We start from the raw sequence: 23,019 nt of genomic DNA on the forward strand, positions 1-23,019 counted from the left end.
AATTAGTTAGGGATTCTTAGCTCAGACTCGTGATTGGTTCCACATTGGTCTATCAAGAAGTTCAAGCTTCCTGACATATGAAGGCATTCTTGCATGGCCCTGCCTCCTTTTGGAGCTTCATTTTCTTCACTGTGTTACTTACAGATCACTGTCCACTGAGATCTTTGTCTAGCCCCCATGTTTGATGTTTTCTGCCATCTCTGCTTGTGCTCATGCTGCCCTCTTTGCCTTCCATGACTGCTCATGCTTCTCTTCTCTTTTCCATCTGGGGAATGTCTCATTTTTAAGACCTACTCCTGCCCTCCCATACATGCCCATGCATTGCTCATAAGAAAGGCTGCTTCAGCACAGAAATGAGGTCCATTTCTCTTTGCACACCCATTATTATTGCACCTTTACATGTGTGATAAAAGTTAACTGAATCAATGTATGAAGAGATGAACAATCCACCAATACTAAAGCCTCTATTGCCTTGCTTTTACTACCCCTGGTAACAGCAATGGTGGTTACTTCCTGTTGAGAGGCCCATTCATGATGATGACAAAACTTGTCTCTTTGTGAATGGATGAATTGTGTTCTTTTGTTTTATGGCCACATGCACACCTGACAAATGGTGCTGATAATGGATTTTACTCGTGTTCTACTTCATGAACTGCCAACTGTGTCCATATCTGCTAGATTACTTGCTCATTCCTTTGTTCTTGCCATTGTGTCCTGAAAGAATGAGATGAGGGTGGGGGCAGAGATGTTCCAGAAGCCCTGTTCAGTGATCCAGAAGAAGTCTTCACCTTTTACATGGTGTTTTATACAAATTCTCTAGTGTTTTGCTATGGTATTTTGCTGGCTGATGACTCAGTGAACACTTTTGACAATCATTGCTTGTGCAGCATGCATCTTTTTAACTACAAATCTCAAGGCTGTCAAGGGGAAAATTTCTTCTGAATGAATTCAGAAGAGTTCAGTAGGTGAGCTTGATTCTGCAGCTGCTAGAACTTGTCACTTCTTGTAGGTTTTTTTTTTTTTTTTGTCTCTCACTCTAGCCTTTGCCATCTGCCACTGTTACATGGCCCAGATGTGAAAGATTTTCTTATTCTCCTGTAAACATGACTCTGTCATCCCTTTCATTTGTCTGGTCATTAGTTATCAAATTGTTGAGGGTCTGGCTGACCGTTCCTTAAAACATCTGTTCCAGATGCTACTTCTCCAAGGGGAATGAAGAATAGGTAATATGCTTGGCAATTAGTAGCTTATATTTAACTGCTTTCTCCTAATTCCAGCCAACCTGCAAAATTTTTAATAATCAGTATAATTTATAGTCAGTTGTCCTGTTTATTAGGGCATGTAAAATGTACCATATGGAAATTAAGGCCACACCCCTCCAAATTCAAAACTCATTTCAAGTGCCATATTCTCAGGGAAATCTTACCTGACCCCACCCAGAATAAGCTGTGATTTCTTCCTTTATTCATGTCAGTATTTTATAATGTGCCATATTTAATTACAATTGTTTGTATCTCTAGAGATGAGGTTGGGTTGTATATGTCTTTCGACTTCCATAATCTCGTTTATTAATGCTGTTAGCAATTGCTTAGAAATTAACAGGTGCTCAGTAGAGACAGGTAGCCTGACTGACCAACTGCCTTCATTTGAACTCTTTATATCCATGTTGGTGGGTTCTTAAAGAATGAAGGAGACCAGTGCTAGGGAACATTTTAATAAGCAATCTTTGGTGATACTTCTTTTTTTTTTTTTTTTAGATGGAGTTTCACTCTTGTTGCCCAGGCTGGAGTGCAATGGCACGATCTCGGCTCACTGAAACCTCCTCCTCCTGGGTTCAAGTGATTCTCCTGCCTCAGCCTCCCAAGTAGCTAGGATTACAGGTGCGTATCACCATGTCCAGGTAATTTTTGTATTTTTAGTAGAGACGGGATTTCACCATCCTGACCCGGCTGGTCTCAAACTCCTGACCTCATGATCCACCTGCCTCTGCCACCCAAAGTGCTGGGATTACAGGCGTAAGCCATCGCACCCGGCCACTTTGGTGATATTTCTCTAGACGCCTAGCTTGGAGGCAAAAGCACTGTATTTATAGTTGGGAAATGTGGATTTCAGTATCATGACTGCTTTTTTGAAATTTGCATGGAGTAATTTTGAATGCCATCTTGGAAAAGTCATGTACATTCACCTTTCTCATTTCTAATATAAGGATACTAATATGTATCCCCACCTCATAAAAGTATAGTGAGAACCAAATAAGACAGCATTTGATAAAATGTAAAACTATATGCAGAACGAAGCTGCTAAAGTTGCTTCTGCTCTTTTTGACATATTCAATGTATACATCTCGGTCACATGATATATTTAATTTAGTACACTTAAATACTGTTTTTAAAAAATATTTGTCACATAAAGAATATAGAGCACTCTAAAAAGGATAATAAAAGTGATTTGTCTTCTGGGCATGACCAAGGCTTTAGTAATCCTTCAAAGACGGAGTTATGGCAGGTTGTAACTAAATGGAAAGCATATAGAATAATCGCAGCATCCTTTTTCAAAACTGCTTGCTGATGGACTTTTTAGTTCTCTCCCAAAACTATATGAGATTCCTTATATTTATATATGCAGGTGGCATTTGACCAAATTGGGCTGTCTGTATAAGAGCTTTATTGGGTAATTCCAAAGGAATTTCCAACTCTTGCTTTCCTTGATAGGTCACAGAATTCACTTGGCTTCAAATAGACCCATGTGAGTGCTAGGAAGTTGGTTCAGCTTCCCCTCCCTCTACATATTCTGCTGAGAGTCAATTGATGCCTGCTGGTGTAGTGGATTACTGATCAAACGTTATCTCTCTGGCAGAGCCTACAATGACTTAGAAACCCTCACATTTCACTATTATTTAGGGGTCCCACAATCACTACTCTCTTAGGTTTGTTAATTTCTCCAAAGCCTTCCAGTAGTTACTACCACTGTTCCTTCTTTAGGGTAATCAAAAGCAGTTTAGAGAATAAATTATCCATCCATAATCTGGAAAATTTGACACACAGAGCTCTTATCAGTTCCCTAAGATGCTGTCTTCATCACATAAAACAGGCTTTTTTTGGGTCTATGACCTTAAATTAAGTTTATGCCATTAGCTTCACCTATCAAAGTGTTGGGGCTAATTCATTCCTTCTATCTTAAAAAAAAAAAAACATATTAAAAATCTGGTATAATGCTTTTAAAAATTTACACATACTTTGATTTCATCTTCTTATTGCCATTTTTCAAATTCAATTACTTAGTGTTTTAGAAACAATATGCTAAAACTCAGCATGATAGAAAATACAGACAAGTTCTTTAGAAAAGGGCAGACAGCAAAAAGGCAGAAAAAGAAATGGAGCAAAGAATGGTCACACAAGATCTGTAGTCTGAGCTCTTCGAGACGCCATCCGCTCAAACGTTACTTACCTTGCCTGCAAGACTTTATTCTACTGAATGTCACTTGTTAGGTCCCTAGGCTAACATGTGTTTTCAGACGTGGTTCACTGATTTTCTTATTTGAAAACCTGGGCTGACTTACATTCCATGACCTGCTTTTGTTGATGGAATATTAGCTCAATTAAAAAGAATTAATAGGAATCCTGGAAGGTGCCTAGAGATGGCATGGAAGATTATAGGATTATAACTCTACCTTTTTAATAGGGGAAACTATTATAAAATTCATCTTTCCAGAACCCTAGAGTTGATACAGGATTTGACCTAGGAATACTTGCCTTCAAATCTGTGTTTAGGCATTTACTTGTGTGCGAATCAGGGCAAATCCTTTAACTTTTGTGTTCTTCAGCTTTCTCATCTGTTAAATAGGACTTCAAATACCTACCTCACAGAATCAACATTAGGTTCAGCTGTATAAAATCCCTTTGAATACTCTAAAGACTACAACTGCCAGTTGGTCTTGAGGTTATTGCTTGTCAAGATCAAGCCCCATCAGAAAAACCTAGTCTCACGTAGGGCAGAAGGGTAGTTTTGGTTTCTATAGATGTCATTTCTCTTGACCTTGGTAATGTTTCTAAATTGAGTTTGCAGCACAGTATCGGTCCTTATGGAAATATGACTAAGAACACATACACTTCTAACTACATAGCATCTTCCTAAAAACATAATCTGAGAATAGTCTTTGAAAATTAACGGTTAGAGATACAAGTGATGTTCAGTAGCAAGAAGTCTTAGAACCAGGGTAAGTCACATTTCAATCAATGACACAGCAGAGACCAATGGAGATTATTAAGTATATCAGTGACAAGGCTGTGTAAACTGGGCTCTATTACTTTCATAAAAGATAGATTCAGAATTCAAAGTGACTTTGGTGATTAAGAAAATAAATACAGAAAACTCGTTTCTAACTAGGAGCAGAGGAAGACAGGGGATGGGGAGAAGGCTCATATGTGCCCATATTTATGAGGGGAAAGAGCCAGCTATGTGTGGAAAGGCAGAAAAAGAAAGTGAGGTTCTGGGTAGTTATCAGATTGCCTGTGAGTCAGCAATGCGGCACTGCAGTTAGAAGAGCCAGCTGAGTGCTGCAGGGCACGACAGGAAGGTGGCATGGAGCAAAATCTGAAGGTGCGCCTCCACTTAGAGGGATAACTGGACAGATCACATATGGATTATTAGTTTGAAGCCTGTGGTCTTCTCAGCTTTGGATTATGTCTCTGGTTAAATACCTGTCTATATTTATTTAGGACATCTACTCTGATCACTTTTGCAGAGTGAAGATGGCTTTTCTCTTTCTAATGTGAGCCATAAGGGATCCATTATGGGAGAGTTGTTATCTAAAAATGAAGAAACCTAATCTTATTTAGGGCAGGAGGCACCCCAACCCTCCTTAGCCTCCTTTATTAAACTATTGTCAGTTGTTTAGAAAGTTTCAAAAATATTTTAAAGATTTTCTAATCTTCAGCCCATATTATCTCTTGAATAACTGAATCCTTAAGTTTACTACCCGTAAAGGTCCGACTGTGCATGAAGACCATTGCACCCTGTGTCTTGTCTAAATTCACTTTCTTCCTGGACAGCCCCTTTTCCTTATGTCTACTTGGCGAACTGTTCTTTATCCGTCAGGTCTCAGCTGAAGCCTCACTCCGTGTGAAGCCCTTTTTGACCTTCCTGGGTAGAGTTACATCCCTTACACTCACCTCTACTGCATTGTGTACATTCCCCTGTTAAAGGCTCATTAATCACACTGGAGAGAATTAGAATGTGAGCTTCTTGAAAGTACAGATCAAATCTTACTCATCTATTCATCTTTGGATTCTCAGACCTAGAAGTGCCCGTGGCACATGGTGTGTGCTCTATAATTACTTATGAAATGATTTAATGAAGGAATGAATGAAAATGAGTACATAACTACAAGATCTATGTGAATAGGTTAAAAAAAAAAGTCTGGCATTTCACTAGAAAAAAGGCAACTCCAACTTTTTGCAGTCCATAGTGTACCACACGGTGAGGCATTATATTTTAAAAAGAATTTTGAGAGTTTCCCATGAGCTATAAGAAAGAAGTCCTTGCCAGTAACAACTAAGCATAGTCTTTTCTCCCTTCACATGCAGAGGATAAACTACAGTAAGTTTCTTCTAACTTTAAGTTCTTTATTACCTCATGCTAAGCTCCAGCATTTTCTATTCTTTGGCTTGTACTAGTTGCTTGAGGGTCCATGATGGAGACAGACTCATCCTGAAAAGCCCAATTCCACCTTCAGCAACCTACAAGAGGCCTCATCTGTTGAAGTGAACTAAAAGTTTAGCAAGTGATCAAATTTTCATAATGTCACACATTCATTTAATAGTAAGGGGAAACATGAAGCCAACAAATATTTTTTAAGGCAACAATGTACAGACATATCTTCTTCATTCTGTAAATCTCTTTTATCAGGGTAGGTTTGATTAGAGGGAAAGAAGCATCTTTACCATAGTATTGTCTCCAAGTGTTCTGTTTCTGTTTTTTGATGTTTGATGCCTGTTGAGGATTTTAATGGTCTGATTCTGACTGTAAAGTTACTGATCTCTGAGATGTGATTTATTCTACCCACTACCATTTTTGTTTCAGAAACAAAGCAAAGAAAATGGCATCCTTTGTTTGCCTAATGACATGTGCTGAAAACACACACACACACACACACACACACACACACACACACACACACACAGAGAGAAGAAAAACAAAAGCCTCACTCCTGTCCTCCAGCTCATTTTTAATATTTATCTTTCCATGAGTACATCCAGCCCGTCTTTAATGTTGTCAGCATGTTCCTAAGCAGGCTGACTAAGGTGTTAGCAAACAACAGCAGCAGGAAGTCTCTAGCCCCTGACAGTTAGAGAAGGCTCCCCTCCAAGAAGTGAGTCTAAAAAGCACATATTAGCTAATTTTTAAAAAAAAATCTCAGCCTCAACAAATTTATTAGTGTCATGATTTCATTTTCTATTTTAGAATATCATGGTTTTCACAGTATCCCATGATTCTATTAATTCCTTTTATTAACAAATGAGTTGTAGATATTTTAATGAATAGCTCAATTCTTAAGATTCTAGAAGACGTAATTCATCAGTCACAGACATCAAGACCTCAGTGAGAAATTGGTTGGTAGTGGCGATAGCATGAGTTTGAGAACCGGGCTCACCTGAATCTGAATTATGGTTCTGTTATGTTCTACCTGCATGACTGGGGAAATAAGCTTCTCTGTGCCTCAGTTTCCCACTTATAAAATAAGATTGGCATTACACCCTTTTTAGAGTTAGTGTCAAAATTAAGTGAATTGCAACATGTAAGGCCCTTCGTACAATTTCAGATATATAGTAAACTCCTGGTAAATGGTGATAATGAAGATGATGATGGAGTTGAAGATGCATTTTTTTCAGCAGAGTTCATTCAGACAGGTACATTCCCTGACGCTTTTGGAGATCACAAATCCTTATACATAAAAATCAACTCTACCTTTTACGATGGAAAATGTCTAAAGGTTTTCAAGGTGTTGATTTTCAAATGTCTTAAAAAGCTCAAAAGAGCCAAAAGCTTCAATATTCAGACTGTCTGCTGGCAGCATTAGAGAGAGAAGGCTCTATCTATGTAAATCTAGAAGTTGCAATTTGTCATTTATTTTCTGAATCTCCAAATGCATGTTTTGGACCTTTATTTTATTTAAATACTTGGGTGATAATTAAATCACAGGAGTATCTATGACATATGTGGTTGGGTGATCACCTCTTAATCTCAAATAGCCTGTGACTGTTTCTGACAAACGTATTTTGAAGACATTTATAAAAGAGGATAAATAGTTCGTAAATATTTTCTTCTATTCTGTAGCATGTCTGTTTACTCTGTTGATAGTTTCTTTTGCCATGTAGAAGCTATTTAGTTTAATTAGGTTCATTTATCAATTTTTGTGTTTGTTGCAGTTGCTTTTGAGGACTTAGCCATAAATTCTTTGCCAAGGCTGATGTCCAGAATGGTGTTTCCTAGGTTTTCTTCTAGTATTTTAGAGTTTGAGGACTTACATTTAAATATTTAATCCATCTTGAGTTAATTTTTATATATGCTGAAAGGTAGGGGTCCACTAGCATCCAGAATCTCTTAGGAATTTAAACAGTTCAATAAGCAAGAAGTAATCCTTTTAAACAGTATGCAAAGGACATGAACAGACATTTCTCAAAAGAAGACATACAAGCAACCAACAAACATATGAAAAAATGTTCAGCATCACTAAACAGCAGAGAAATGCAAATCAAAACTACAATGAGATATCATCTCACACGAGTTAGAATGGCTATTACTATTATTATTATTATTATCATTATTATTATTATTTGAGATGGGGCCTCGCTCTGTCACCCAGGCTGGAGTGCAGTGATGTGATCATGGCTCACTGCAGCCTCAACCTCAACTTATCTTCCCACCTCAGACTCCTGAGTAGCTGGGTCTACAGGTATGTGATACCATGCCCAGCTAATTTCTTTCTTTTTTTTTTTTGTATTTTTTTGTAGAGACAGGGTTTTACCATGTTGCCCAGGCTGGTCTTGAACTCCTGAGTTCAAGTAATCCACCTGCCTTGCCCTCCCAAAGTGCTGAGATTATCGGCATGAGCCACTGCACCCAGCTAGTTATTATTTAAATGTCAAAATAACTAATACTGGTGAGGCTGCAGAAGAGAAAAAGGAAGGCTTATGCACTGTTGATGGGAATGTAAATTAGTCCAGCCACTGTGGAAAGCAGTTTGGAGATTTTTCAAAGAATGTAAAACACAACTACCATTTGTCTCAGTGATCCCATTACTGGGTATATATCCAAAGGAAAATAAGTCATTTTACCAAAAAGACATGTGCTTATATGTTCATGGCAGCACTATTCACAATGGCGAAGACATGTAATCAACCTAGATGCCCATCAATGGAGGACTGGATAAAGGAAATGTGGTACAATATACACCATGGAATACTATGCAGCTATAAGAAAGAACAAAATTATGTTCTTTGGACAGGGTGCAGTGGCTCACGCCTGTAATCCCAGCACATTGGGAGGCCAAGGCAGGCAGATCACTTGAGGTCGGGGGTTTGAGACCAACCTGGCCAACATGGTGAAACCCTGTCTCATAAAAAAAAAAAAAAGTCCTCAGCAAATTAATGCACGAACAGAAAACCAAATATTGCATGTTCTCACTTATAAGTAGAAACTAAACATTGGGTACACATGGACGTAAAGATAGGATGTGTCTTTATATGGATGGACACTGGAGACTACTAGCAGGGGAAGAGAGACAGGAAGGCAAGGACTGAAAACTACTTATTGGGTACTGTGCTCCCTATCTGGGTGACAGAGACTGTCATACCCCAAACCTCTGCATCACACTATATACCCATGTAACAAATCTGCACATGTACCCTATGAATCTAAAATAAAGATGAACGTTTTTTAAAAAGTAAAAAATGTCAAATTAAAAGATAATTATAATAATATAACTGTGTTGTATTTTAAAAATAAGTAAATATATAAATGTTAAAGACTAAAAAAAAGAGGATCAGTAGGAAAAAAAAAAAGGTGTTACTATTTTAAGGTAATTAATATTTTGGCTTCCTTGGCAGTAAAAATAGGACTTCACCAGATGGCAGATGTCTTTTTGGTTAGTAATGTCATGCTATATTTTCAAAGAAGAAATGGGGGAGGGAGGGGAGATGCTGTTGAGAACAGCTTTTTTGAATCACATCAAGGCGTATAATATGGGGTTTGGGAATGGAGGAGGAAATGAATAAACAAACAAGGTATTTTTATTGCCTGAGAGTATGAACTTAGTTTCTTGAGAAAATGTGACTTTTTCAGATGAAACTGAACATGTGAGAACTGTGGATTTCTGTGAGGGTGTGTGTATTAGAAATAGAACAATGCAGACAATGAAATGCCCGGACACCTCAGAGCAGGAGTGTTCAGAGTAGTTAGGAGAATGCTTCCTTGAAACAGAAGGGAAAGACAGGACAGGTGGGTCTCCCCTACTCTGAATTCCTCTGCAGTGTTCTCCTTTCATACACATGGATTGATTTAAGACTCTTGTAAGCCTCTGGGAAAAGCACTGGGGAAACAAAGATATCCTCAAAAGCTCACCACCTGGTGAAGAAAGCAGGCTGTAGACCCCACTTATGGACCAAAGCCAAGGCCCAAGCAAGGCAAGAGGAAGGCCAAGCTCCAATATCTATTGCAGCTGGAGGCAGTTAGACCTCAAGCCTTTTCTCAACGTGATATTCTCAGTCCTCTCCAAACGACCTTGTGGTGGTGGTGGTGAACAAAATGACTGAGCCCTGAGTGAACCTCAGAGGTAATAAATAAGTGGCATTTATTGAATGCCTACTATGTGCCAGAATCTTTACATGTGCACTCTCTGCTTCCTTGTTAATCCCTCAAGACAGGCATCATCTCTACTTTGTTGGAATGACAGGGAATTGAGGCTCATATTGGTGGAGTAAGAAACTCAAAGTTACACTAAAATGTCATTTAAGCCCCTATCATTCTGGAGTCAAAGTCTGCATTCTTCCTATGATATCACAGGGCTCCATAGGGCACGTTTATTAGTCCATTCTCACATTGCTACAAAGAAATACCTGAAGGTGGGAAATGTGTGGAGAAAAGAAGTTGAATTGGCTCATGGTTCTGCAGGCTATACAAGAAGCATAGTGGTTTCTGCTTCTGGGGAGGCCTCAGGAAACTTACAATCATCGTGGAAGGTGAGGGTGAAACAGGCACATCTTACATGGCAGGAGCAGGAGGAGGAGAGAGAGCGGGGAGGTTCTACACACTTCTAAATAACCAGATCTCATGATAATTCACTCACTCACTATCACAAGAACACAACCGAGGGGATGGTGCTAAACCATTCATAAGAACTGCCCCCATGATGCAATTACCTCCCACCAGGCCTCACTCCAACATTGGGGGTACAATTCGTTGTTAGATTTAGGCGGGGACACAGGCCCAAACCATATTAGCACACTTGTGTCTTCTGGCATGTTCTCACTTTCTGTAGCTTCTGGGCTGGCAGCAGGGGAGGAAATACATGTTTACATGATAAGATTAAACATCCGGATTTTAATGTGCCCAGTAACATGAAGTATGTGTCAATGTTATTTTAGTATGACCACCTTGGAGAACAGTTTGGAGATTCCTCAAACTAAAAGTAGAGCTACTATATGATCCAGCAATCCCACTGCTAGATATCTACCCAAAAGAAAGGAAATCAGTATATTGAAGAGATAGCTACACTCCCATGTCTATTGTTCCTATCTTTTTTTTGCCATGGTGAAGCAGGGTAGTATGTGGAAAGGATATTTATATGGAAGTTAGGCCATAAAGATTTTAGTTTGAGTTATACCACCACAAAGTTGTAGCTTTGGGTAAATTATTTAAACTTCTATGCCCCAGTAACTTCAAATGAAAATGAGGAGTAGATTAAATTACTGTTTCTCTAATTTTTCCTCTAGGTCTAATACTAAATGATTTTTAAAGGCTCTCAAAGACTTTTTTGATGAAACCATCACCCCTACCCTCACCCCATCATAACTGCCCCATTTTCATGTGAAAAGACTATGGTACACATATAGCAGATAACTTACTTCACATCTGCTTTGAGTGCGAATAGACTCCTGATTGAGTCTTCAATGATGGTTTGAATAGATTTAGGAGCACGCTTTCCAAATAATTACCAATATTCATGAAGATAATTAACTTACACAGACGTTGGAGGCATAATACAATTCTTAGAAATATCATCTGATGCCAGGAATGTTTACCGAAGATTCATTTATTTCCCCAATCAGCTGAGGCATGAGGGGAAAAGGAAAGATAATTTCATGGTTTTACGTGCTCTGTGGGTACATTCTTAGAAACCTCCCTAGCTTTATTATTTGCTTTTTAGACTCATTAATTCTGCCGAGGAGATTAAAGAAGCAAATGCTAGTAAAAGAGAATTGAAAACTCTAAAATGCTCATGTTAACATATGTTACTGAGAGTAGAGTATCAGTAGCTGCTGACTTGAGTACTTCCTAAATTCAGATTCTCTGCACATATCATGACCACTCTTTTCAGTGACCTTTTAAGGCAGCTACTGTCATCTTTTTTTAAAAACTAGTTTTATTGATATATAATTCACACTGTTGTCTTCCTTTCACCAGCAAGGTAAAGAACTTCATAGGACTTATGTTGTATATACAAAGGAACTTACTGTTTATGCTAAAAGTATGACTTGAGCCCAGATCAACCTTGTTAAAAGGCCTGTGTATTCTCCTCTCTGCTGGAGGGGAGAACACGATCACAGCAGTATAGAAGGGATGCCCTGTGAAATGAGCAATTTTTACTCTGAGTGCGTGCTGAGGGTATCGCTTCTCATGCCAGAACGCATGGGTGTTTGGGATGTGCTACAGAAGGGTATGGCTTACAGCTGAAAACTGGTGCCTTACAACCACTTCTCCTGAAGCCTATATTTGTGGCTATCCCTCACTCTTTTGCTCATTGTACGTCCACTCCTTCAAAACTTAAAACAACAAAGTTCAAAACGTAAAGGTCATCTGGTTTAACCCTCACTTTTACAGAAGAGAAAATTGACAATTAAAGAGAGCAAGTACTGTTGAAGAGTAGAGAGAGTCTGGAAACACAGATTTGAGTCCAATGGCAGAGTATCTTGAGAGCCAGATTAGGGAGTTTAGACCTGAACCTATAGGCAATGGAGATACTTTAGGCATTAAGTAGGGAAGAGACTTTACCCAAGGTCACACCCTCATCTGAGGTTGATTTGAGAGTAAAGTCCAGATGGTCATGTTTAATTGTTTCCATCTGTACCCTGCTTCTCTCATTCGCTTTAACCTTTGATCTGTTTGGGTACCATTATGATAAACTAAGATGTTTGAAGCCATGGTAATCCCAAACTTTGTCACTGATGTATAATATAAGCGTAAATAAAGGTTACAAATACAAAATTTGTAGAAAATGTCTTGTTATAAGAAAGGAATGTTTGCTGCATTGGATTTAATCCAGATACCTTTTAGAACAAAGAAAGCATATTTCACAATTGCAACAAGTAGATTAAGCTTAATAGGAAGTTCATAATTTAATTACAGTAAAAATTTGGAACACAGTGGTTTCTATCTAAAGATAGACCAAAGCAGAACTTTCACCTGGATCATTTATTTTCCCTGCATTGTGGATACTCCACATAATCAACAATTTCATGTTACCTAATTAAACCATGTTTTCAATATTTCATAAAAATATTGTTATACTTATTATTATCCTCCCATATTCTTGCCTCTGCATCTTTACTTTTGCTCATTCTTGCCTCTGCTTCTTTACTTTTGCTCTGGTGTCTGTTTTTATTTTACTTTTCTTAGAAAAACAAATACACACACACAAACACACACACAAATCTTTCCTTTTGTAAATGAAAATAATTTGAAGGTTTTATACTTGATGTAAAAGTCTACGTGAAACCTTCTTTATTAATTTTGTTTTACTCTTTACTTCAGGGCATGCTACATTATTGTTGAACATTTTCAAGTTATCTTTGTATTAAGATAATATTGCCCTAGCTTGGCTTCTCTGACACTGAGACAGACTTTGGGGTATGAATTAATTTCCTTGGGCTGCTATAACAATGTACCACAAATTGAGTGACTTAAAAAACAGAGACTTTGGCTGGGTGCAGTGGTGCATGCCTATAAAGCCAGCAATTTGGGAGGTCAAGGCGGGCAGATCACCTGAAGATGGGAGTTTGAGACCAGCCTGACCAACATGGAGAAACCCCATCTCTACTAAACACACAAAATTAGCCAGGCATGATGACACATGCCTGTAATCCCAGCTACTCAGGAGCCTGAGGCAGGAGAATCTCTTGATCCTGGGAGGTGGAGGTTGCAGTGAGCCTAGATTTCACCATTGCACTACAGCAATGCACTTGTTGGGCAACAAGAGCAAAATTCCATCTCAAAACAAACAACAAACAAACAAAACAGAAATGCATTGTCTCACAGTTTTGGAGACTGAATCTGAAGTCAAAGTGTGGCAGGCTTGGTTCTTTCTGAGGGCTATGAGGGAAGGCTCTCTTCTATGACTTCCACACACCTTTTGCTGATTTGTTGGCATTCTTTGGTCTTCCTTGGCTTGTGGCAGCATCACCCCAATTTCTACCTTCATCTTCTCATAGCGTTCTTCCTGTGTTTGTGTGTGTGTCTATGTCAAAATTTCCCCTTTTCGTAAGGCCACCACTCATATTGCATTAAAGCCTACCTAATTCCAATATGGTCTCATCTTAACAAGTTACATCTACAATGACTGTTTTCCAATAAGGTCATATTCTGAGATACTAGGGGCTGGGACGTCAACACACAAATTTTGGGTGCCCACAATTCAACCCATACAAGGTACAAGACATATATATGTGAAGGAAAGCAGGAAGAAGCGACATTGGGCAGAGGAAGAAGTTAAGCTGTGATGCGGAGCCTCCAAAGCCTTGGACCTTCTGGCAGTGAGCTTTGGAAGAAATATTGCCCATCAGAGTGTCCTTCGACAGGCAGTGGTGAGCCTTCACACCCTTGCCTCACTCAGTCACTGGGTGTGGGCTGCTAGGAAGGACTTGACCTTGGACGGGGCATGTCTCTGAAGTAGAGGGCGACCCTGAAGGAGCAGACCGTGGAAGGCCAGCTACAGACTGCATTCCTCATGGGGACAGCAAGTTCTTCCATGAAGGCAGATCTGGGTGGGAGAAATTCATGTCTACCACAAATATAGTGAATGTTACTGATCTCTATGAAGGTCAGAAAAACCTTGATCTGAAAAAATATTGACCTTATAAAAATGTCTCTCTTCCCTACTTAAATGCCTAAAGTATCTCCATTGCCTATAGGTTCAGGTCTAAATCCCCTAACCTGACTCTCAAGAGACAGATACTCTGCCATTGGAGTCAAATCTATGTTTCCAGACTCTCTCTACTCTTCAAAAGAATCCTCTTCCCTAGCCATGCTGACATTTCTTTGCCTAGGACATGACTTTTGCATTCTTGCATCTTTGCGCAAATGGAACTCCTGCCTTAGTGGTCTACCTGATGAGAAGTACAGAGGTATTGAAAAGGTAGATTTTAGTCCAATTGGAAAGGCCTTGAAGTCCAGATTAAGAGGTTTATAACTAAATCTGCAGTCTAACCCAGGGGCTGACAAAAAAGCCTTCAGGTCAAATCCAGTCTGCCATCTGTTATTGTAAATAAAATTTTATTGGAACACAGCCATGCCCTTTTGTTTACATATTGCCTGTGGCTATCACATTACGATTCTGCTCAATAGCAGAGTTCAGTAGTTACAACAGTAAATGTATTGTCCACAAATCCTAAAATATTTACTGTCTAGCCCTTTACAGGTAAAGTTTGCAGATCCTCTAATTCCTCTAAATCAACCTTTAGTGGTAGGAAACATACCACCTTCCCCCTTCAGCACTCTGAATGATTCCTACTCTTACTGAGCTTTCCAATCTCTAAACTTATAAGGCACACAGCAATTTTGCTATATTGGGATTTGTGCTTCCAATGTCTATGTCCCATGGATCCAGCCAGATTGTGAACTTCCTGTGAGCAGAGACTGTGCCTTCATTTTACTTTGGACTTTGCACCGTGCTTAACAGGGAGCATCTGTTGATAACATGGAGATTAATATCACTGGCTTGTGAGGCAGTTTCTCGGACTTCAGAAATGGGCTTTGGAGTCTAGTAGATCCAGTTCCTCAGTGTTATGTGTGTGACCTTGGGAAAGACACATAATTTCTCTCGGCTTCAGACTTCTGCTTGGCGTCATTATGACTTTCACAATTTGAGGCTACAAGAGAGGTATCTGGCCTAGAAGAGAGTCTTTCACTCCATGCTATAGCCACTGAGGTAAACGACACCTCTCACACTCAAGCAGAGTGGAGCAGAAGGCTGTGTGTACAAGGCATTGCCAGAGTGACTCATTTATGTCACACACAGACTTGTGCAAATAAAAGAAAGAAGAGATAGAGCTCTGAAATTTTTCAGTGGGGACACTAATGGCATTGGGGGCGGTGATAGTCTTCCAAAGGGGGGTCCTTCTCCTTGTAGATTATTTAGCTTTTCTGTTTCTCTCCTGTTAAATGCCAGCAGTGACTCCAGATATCACTGTGACAGCTGTAATGGCTCACATACATTTCCGAGTGCATGCCAGGGCTCACCAGCACCTTGGCTGAGAACCACTGCTCACTCTAAAAAGTGCCAGGCGTTCTGCCTACGTCTTACGAATCTCTATGGGGTTGAGGAGACTTCCGGCAGAACACTTCTACTTTTTTCTGTTTTGTATCATTAAAACTTTTTTGAAAGATGCCTATGGCTAAAATTTTTGAAATTAGATATAATAGTAGCCGTACAGTTGAAATCAAACGTTGCTGAACATTTGATTTCAAACGTTTGGCTGAACCAAAAAAATGTCAGATCGAAACTGAAAAAAGATCATTCAACCAAAGAAGGCATGGAGCAGGGTAGAAAAAATGGTGATGGGATGGGCGGGGCGGGGGTGGGGGTCCTGTCCTGTCCTATTGAGACCAATACAGACCTCCCCCCGCATCATCTAGATATGGACACAAACACCAGGATCATACTGCAATCATGATAACAATAATGTCCAAATAAGTACCTAGTAAGAGCTAAACATTACGTACTATTTCTACCCTTAAGGAAACTTAGCATGGTAGATATTATAGAGGCCAAGCAGTCTCACGGAAGTGCAGCAATGTCCCTACACTTATGCACTTACGCAGCTGATTAGTGACTGAACCGGCATTCAAACTTACATTTTGCTATAAAAGCCATAGACTTTCTGCTCTACCAAGCTGTATAATATAATTAGTAATTTGTTCTTCATCTGACATATCAAATAAACAATTGTTTGCATTGGGCATATTACTATAGTTGCTGTTTACATTTGTTTCTTTCTTTATTGTTTTCAATCTGGAGGCAAGGTCTTGTTCTGTCACCCAGGCTGGAGTGCAGTGGTGCAATCATGGCACACTGCAGCCTCGACCTCCTAGGCTCAAGCAATCCTTCTGCCTCAGCCCCCTGAGTAGCTGGGAGTATAGGCATGCACCACCATGCCTGGCTAATTATTTTATGTTTTTAGAGATAGAGTCCTACTATGTGGCCCAGGCTGGCCTCTAACTCTTGGGCTCAAATGATCCTCCCACTTGGGTCTCCCAAAATGCTGGGATTACAGGCTGAGCCACCACATTTAGCCAATGTTTGTGTTTAAATGTGAAAAAATTGTATGTGGCATATTGCATATGATAATATAGGGTTTTTTTTTTGTTTTTTTGTTTTTTTGTTTTTTTCCTGCCCGTCAATCCATTTCCTGTCCTCATTAAGGCTCGTTTCAGGGAATTAAGTGAGACGCCTGCACTAGGGTGAAGCATCAATATTTGCACTGTCTTAGAGCCCTCTCAGGCATGCCAAGAAAGGAGTGTCTCCTCTAGAAAGAGATTCAAGGCAGCCTCTTCCTGTGTCACTTATTACTTCACGTTGGTACAGATTAGGAACAGAAGGAATGCTACAGAAATCAAACATCTCCACAGGAGTCAGTTTTTCTTTCTAACAAATCGTAGGAATGATTCTGTGAGGCAAATAAGGCACTGTTTGAAACTGTGGACTTTTGATTTTTTTAGCTAGGATAAATATGTGTCACTTGTGAAAGCTCTGAGTCGGGACTTTAGATAATTAAGTATGGTGCTATTGTTAAATAAATAAGACAAGTCAATTGATTCTCAGCTACGGAACATGGGAGTCCATTTTGCAAAATCAGCTAATGTGGCTAATCATGCACAGAAGTTAGATATGAGACCTTTATGTATACATCAATAATAAGCCATTGTTACGAAACGCAGATACAGGATTTCCCATTCTGTTTCTAATAATGCTTGATTCTTGTATGTTTCATTGTTGACAGCTCAGCAGAGGCAAGCAATATTTCTCCCTTATTTTCTGGCTTATCACATAGATAAATTGTCTAGAAAATGCCGTAAGTAATGTTCTCTGTATACTTCAATTGCTTATACAAATTGCTCCATCAGTTCAGGATATGAAGTTCTATAGAAATTAGTAGCTTACATCTCTGGCTTTGGGTTTTTAGTGTTTTTGGATTTCATTGTCTTCTTTCTTAAAGAACGTTATAAAGACTTAGGCCAATGAATTCTACAATTATCGCCAAACTTCAGAGGTTTTACATTTTTTCCTTCTGCCAGCTTCACTATTCAGTGTCCCTTTGCATAGTAAAAAGTGGTCTTATACAATTAAATCATGTTGTGTTATAAATGAACATATTAGGGGTCTTATACAATTAAATCAAATTGTGTTATAAATGAATATATTTTTGTTTATTTATTTTTTTATTATATAATTTTGATTTATTTTAAAATATAATCATATTTGGGGATCAGAGATAATAATTTTGCTCAATATTTCATAGGGAAAGAAAATCTCATTTTTATTCAGTCACATTTCAATATGAGCATATTTCATACATGATACATATTATATACATAATTTTACATATGACTGGTAGAATTTTTGCATTATATATACTTTTTAATGAATCATTTATGTTGGTTTTTAAAAAACACAACTACATATACCAAGACCACATATGCCTCAGTAAGAAGAAGTATAAAATTATTTAAACTCTTATTCAGGAAACACTACAAGTTTAAATGAAATAAGATAAACAGTTATTGCAGAATAATTTCTCTATTTAACAAAAATGTTACACAGTTGAAAGTAATATAAGTGGGTCCACCACATTGAACACAGTCCTACCCTTTTTTGACCTATTTTCTAGAATCTAAGTCAGACTATGGAATTTATCTAGGTCGCTTCAATCCTCTTATCTTTCTTTTTTTAAATTATTATTATTATACTTTAAGTTGTAGGGTACATGTGCATAACGTGCAGGTTTGTTACATATGTATACTTGTGCCATGTTGCTGTGCTGCACCCATCAACTCGTCAGCACCCATCAACTCGTCATTTACATCAGGTATAACTCCCAATGCAATCCCTCACCCCTCCCCCCTCCCCATAATAGGCCCCGGTGTGTGATGTTCCCCTTCCAGAGTCCAAGTGATCTCATTGTTCAGTTCCCACCTATGAGTGAGAACATGTGGTGTTTGGTTTTCTGTTCTTGCGATAGTTTGCTGAGAATGATGGTTTCCGGCTGCATCCATGTCCCTACAAAGGACCCAAACTCATCCTTTTTTATGGCTGCATAATGTTCCCTGGTGTATATGTGCCACATTTTCTTAATCCTGCCTGTCACTGATGGACATTTGGGTTGATTCCAAGTCTTTGCTATTGTGAATAGTGCCACAATGAACATATGTGTGCATGTGTCTTTGTAGCAGCATGATTTATAATCCTTTGGGTATATACCCAGTAATGGGATGGCTGGGTCATATGGTACTTCTAGTTCTAGATCCTTGAGGAATCGCCATACTGTTTTCCATAATGGTTGAACTAGTTTACAATCCCACCAACAGTGTAAAAGTGTTCCTATTTCTCCACATCCTCTCCAGCACCTGTTGTTTCCTGACTTTTTAATGATCGCCATTCTAACTGGTGTGAGATGGTATCTCATTGTGGTTTTGATTTGCATTTCTCTGATGGCCAGTGATGACAACATCATCCTGATACCAAAGCCTGGCAGAAACACAACCAAAAAGAGAATTTTAGACCAATATCCCTGATGAACATCGATGCAAAAATCCTCAATAGAATACTGGCAAACTGAATCCAGAAGCACATCAAAAAGCTTATCCACCATGATCAAGTGGGCTTCATCCCTGGGATGCAAGGCGGGTTCAACATCGCAAATCAATAAACGTAATCCAGCATATAAACAGAACCAAGACAAAAACCATATGATTATCTCAATAGATGCAGAAAAGGCCTTTGACAAAATTCAACAGCCCTTCATGCTAAAAACTCTCAATAAATTTGGTATTGATGGAACGTATCTCAAAATCATAAGAGCCATTTATGACAAACCCACAGCCAATATCATACTGAATGGGCAAAACCTGGAAGCATTCCCTTTGAAAACTGGCACAAAACAGGGATGACCTGTCTCACCACTCCTATTCAACATAGTGTTGGAAGCTCTGGCTAGGGCAATCAGGCAAGAGAAAGAAATCAAGGGTATTCAGTTAGGAAAAGAAGAAGTCAAATTGTCCCTCTTTGCAGATGACATGATTGTATATTTAGAAAACTCCATCATCTCAGCCCCAAATCTCCTTAAGCTGATAAGCAACTTCAGCAAAGTCTCAGGATACAAAATCAATGTGCAAAAATCACAAGCATTCTTATACACCAGTAACAGACAAACAGAGAGCCAAATCATGAATGAACTTCCATTCACAATAGCTTCAAAGAGAATGAAAGACCTAGGAATGCAACTTACAAGGGATGTAAAGGACCTCTTCAAGGAGAACTACAAACCACTGCTCAGTGAAATAAAGGGGACACAAACAAATGGAAGAACATACCATGCTCATGGATAGGTAGAATCAATATCGTGAAAATGGCCATACTGCCCAAGGTAATTTATAGATTCAATGCCATCTCCATCAAGGTACCAATGACTTTCTTCACAGAATTGGAAAAAACTGCTTTAAAGTTCATATGTAACCTAAAAAGAGCCCGCATTGCCAAGACAATCCTAAGTCAAAAGAACAAAGCTGGAGGCATCACACTACCTGACTTCAAACTATACTACAAGGCTATAGTAACCAAAACAGCATGGTACTGTACCAAAACAGAGATATAGACCAATGGAACAGAACAGAGTCCTCAGAAATAATACCACACATCTACAACCATCTGATCTTTGACAAACCTGAGAAAAATAAGAAATGGGGAAAGGATTCCCTATTTAATAAATGATGCTGGGAAAATTGGCTGGCCATAAGTAGAAACCTGAAACTGGATCCTTTCCTTACTCCTTATATGAAAATTAATTCGAGATGGATTAGAGACTTAAATGTTAGACCTAATACCATAAAAACCCTAAAAGAAAACCTAGGTAATACCATTCAGGACATAGGCATGGGCAAGGACTTCATGTCTAAAACACCAAAAGCAATGGCAACAAAAGCCAAAATTGACAAATGGGATCTAATTAAACTAAAGAGCTTCTGCACAGCAAAAGAAACTACCATCAGAGTGAACAGGCAACCTACGGAATGGGAGAAAATTTTTGCAATCTACTCATCTGACAAAGGGCTAATATCCAGAACCTACAAAGAACTCAAACAAATTTACAAGAGAAAAATCAAACAACCCCATCAAAAAGTGGGCAAAGGATATGAACAGACATTTCTCAAAAGAAGACATTCATACAGCCAACAGACACATGAATATATTTTTAAAAGAGGAACACTGTACCTGCAGATTCAAGAGCTGGATAATCTTTGCTTTTAATTTCTTTGTCCAACCTCTAGATTGGCTATGTGGCAGACAGCAAACCATCGTTAATGTGGGCTAAGGTTTTCTCTTCTGCCACATGAACATATTGGAACAGGCATGGAAGCACTTGACAAGTGACATGCTAGATGGTGTGGGTCAGGCATTGCTCTCATATCCATAGAATCTGTCTGGCTTCATTGTCCTTTTCAACATGAATCTCTAGTGTTTCAAATTGATCGAATTAATGCAAGGTAAAAGCAAGTTGTCATCTTTTGTCCAATGACTAGTTGGCTTCTTCAAGCTCACATTAATGAGTTGTAATATCAGTCCCTCTTAGATATTTTTACACATGCAAGAGAGGATGGGTGGAGTACAACACTTAATGGGAAGCAAAGACTCCCTGACAATAAAAAGTTAGCAGAGTAGATGAGAACACTGGGGAAGAACAGATGGGTATCTGAGGCTTTCTTGGTATCAATCAAATCCCATGCTCTTAATATCACCCTATATTATCTCCCTTTCTAAACTCATTCTATTTAGACTTTTAAAAACTAAGAAATTTTAGTTGTTAATTTGTAAGAATAGTTTTTCTACTACTTAAGACTGGATAAAAATTAAAACTTTGGATTAATTACTTAGAATTTTATATATGAATAAGAATCAATGGATTTTAATTGTGAGAAAATTGAAGAAATCACAAAAAGTTACAAAATTTTGGACAAATAAAAAGAATTTTTATTAATGTAATCAGGTTTATTGTTTCAGAGTAGCGATAACTGGCTTCAAATCCTCAAAGGATATTATTTTCATAGGTGACATGCTCTTTGCATTTACTGTTAACCATGTGAACATGTTGGGAGCACACACACCGAATACTCCTCTCCAGCCCCCCTCCCCAACACCACTCCTCTCTTTTTCCTCCCTCACAATTTCTATTCTCTATCTGTTAAGGTAAATGTATCAGAGATGATCATAAGAGACACATATTCTCAGGTTGCCATTTATCTTCTATGTACTGGTAGATTTGCTTATTTTTTCTTTTGATGGGATTGTCGCCTTTTGTAAATTATAGGCAAGACCAAATAAAGCACCTGTTCTTTTCCCATATGCCTCTTTGTTTCTCCCCAAATCTAGTTCCCCTTTAAACTCAATTTAGCCAAATGACTCATGTAACATCATAATAATATCACCCCAAACAAGCTCATTCCTCATGGTCATGCCAAGAAGCTTGCTGTCAGGGGTTTGTGCATTTTCCTGCATCCACATTGGGATTTGACTCATACTGAAATTGGATGACCTGAATGTAATCATTTGTTATAAAGTATATAAAAGGATGCATAAAAGGAAGTGTCATAATGAAAAGAGTTGAAGCTTGGAACTGGATAGATCAAAGAATTTACTTCTGGTTTAATTATTTACTAGTTTTTCTCATGCAAATGCTTTGACTTTTTTTTAAACTCGGCTTTCTTATCTGGAAAATAGGAGTAATATTCTTACTCAGCAGCAGCTAGAAAAGTTTCTGAATCATAACAGATGACCAAAGTGGTTGTTATTGTTCAGATGTTATTGCTATTACTATTATTATTTGTTATTCAATGGCAAAAATCTCAAATATAAAGAAGTCCTAGAACCTATCTACAGTTGGCCTTCATATCCGGGGGCTCTATATCTATAGGTTCAACTAACCTTGGAATAAAATACTTTAGCTGGGTGCAGTGGCTTATGCCTGTAATCCCAGCATTTTGGGAAGCCGAAGTAGGTAGATCACTTGAGCTCAGGAGTTTGAGACCAACCTGGACAACACGGTTAAACCCCATCTCTACAAAAAAAAAAAAAAGAAAGAAAAAGAAAAAAAACTTAGCCAGGTGTGGTGGCTTACACGTGTAGTCCCAGCTATTCAGGAGTCTGAGGTGGGAGGATCTCTTGAGCCCAGGAGGAGGAGATTGCGGTGAAATCATGCCACTGCACTCCTGTCTGAGCCAGACCCTCTCTAAAAAAAAAAAAAAAAAAAAAAAAAA

The sequence above is a fragment of the Theropithecus gelada genome, chromosome 2 (genome assembly GCF_003255815.1).
Source record: "Theropithecus gelada isolate Dixy chromosome 2, Tgel_1.0, whole genome shotgun sequence".
NCBI classification, from domain to species: domain Eukaryota; kingdom Metazoa; phylum Chordata; class Mammalia; order Primates; family Cercopithecidae; genus Theropithecus; species Theropithecus gelada.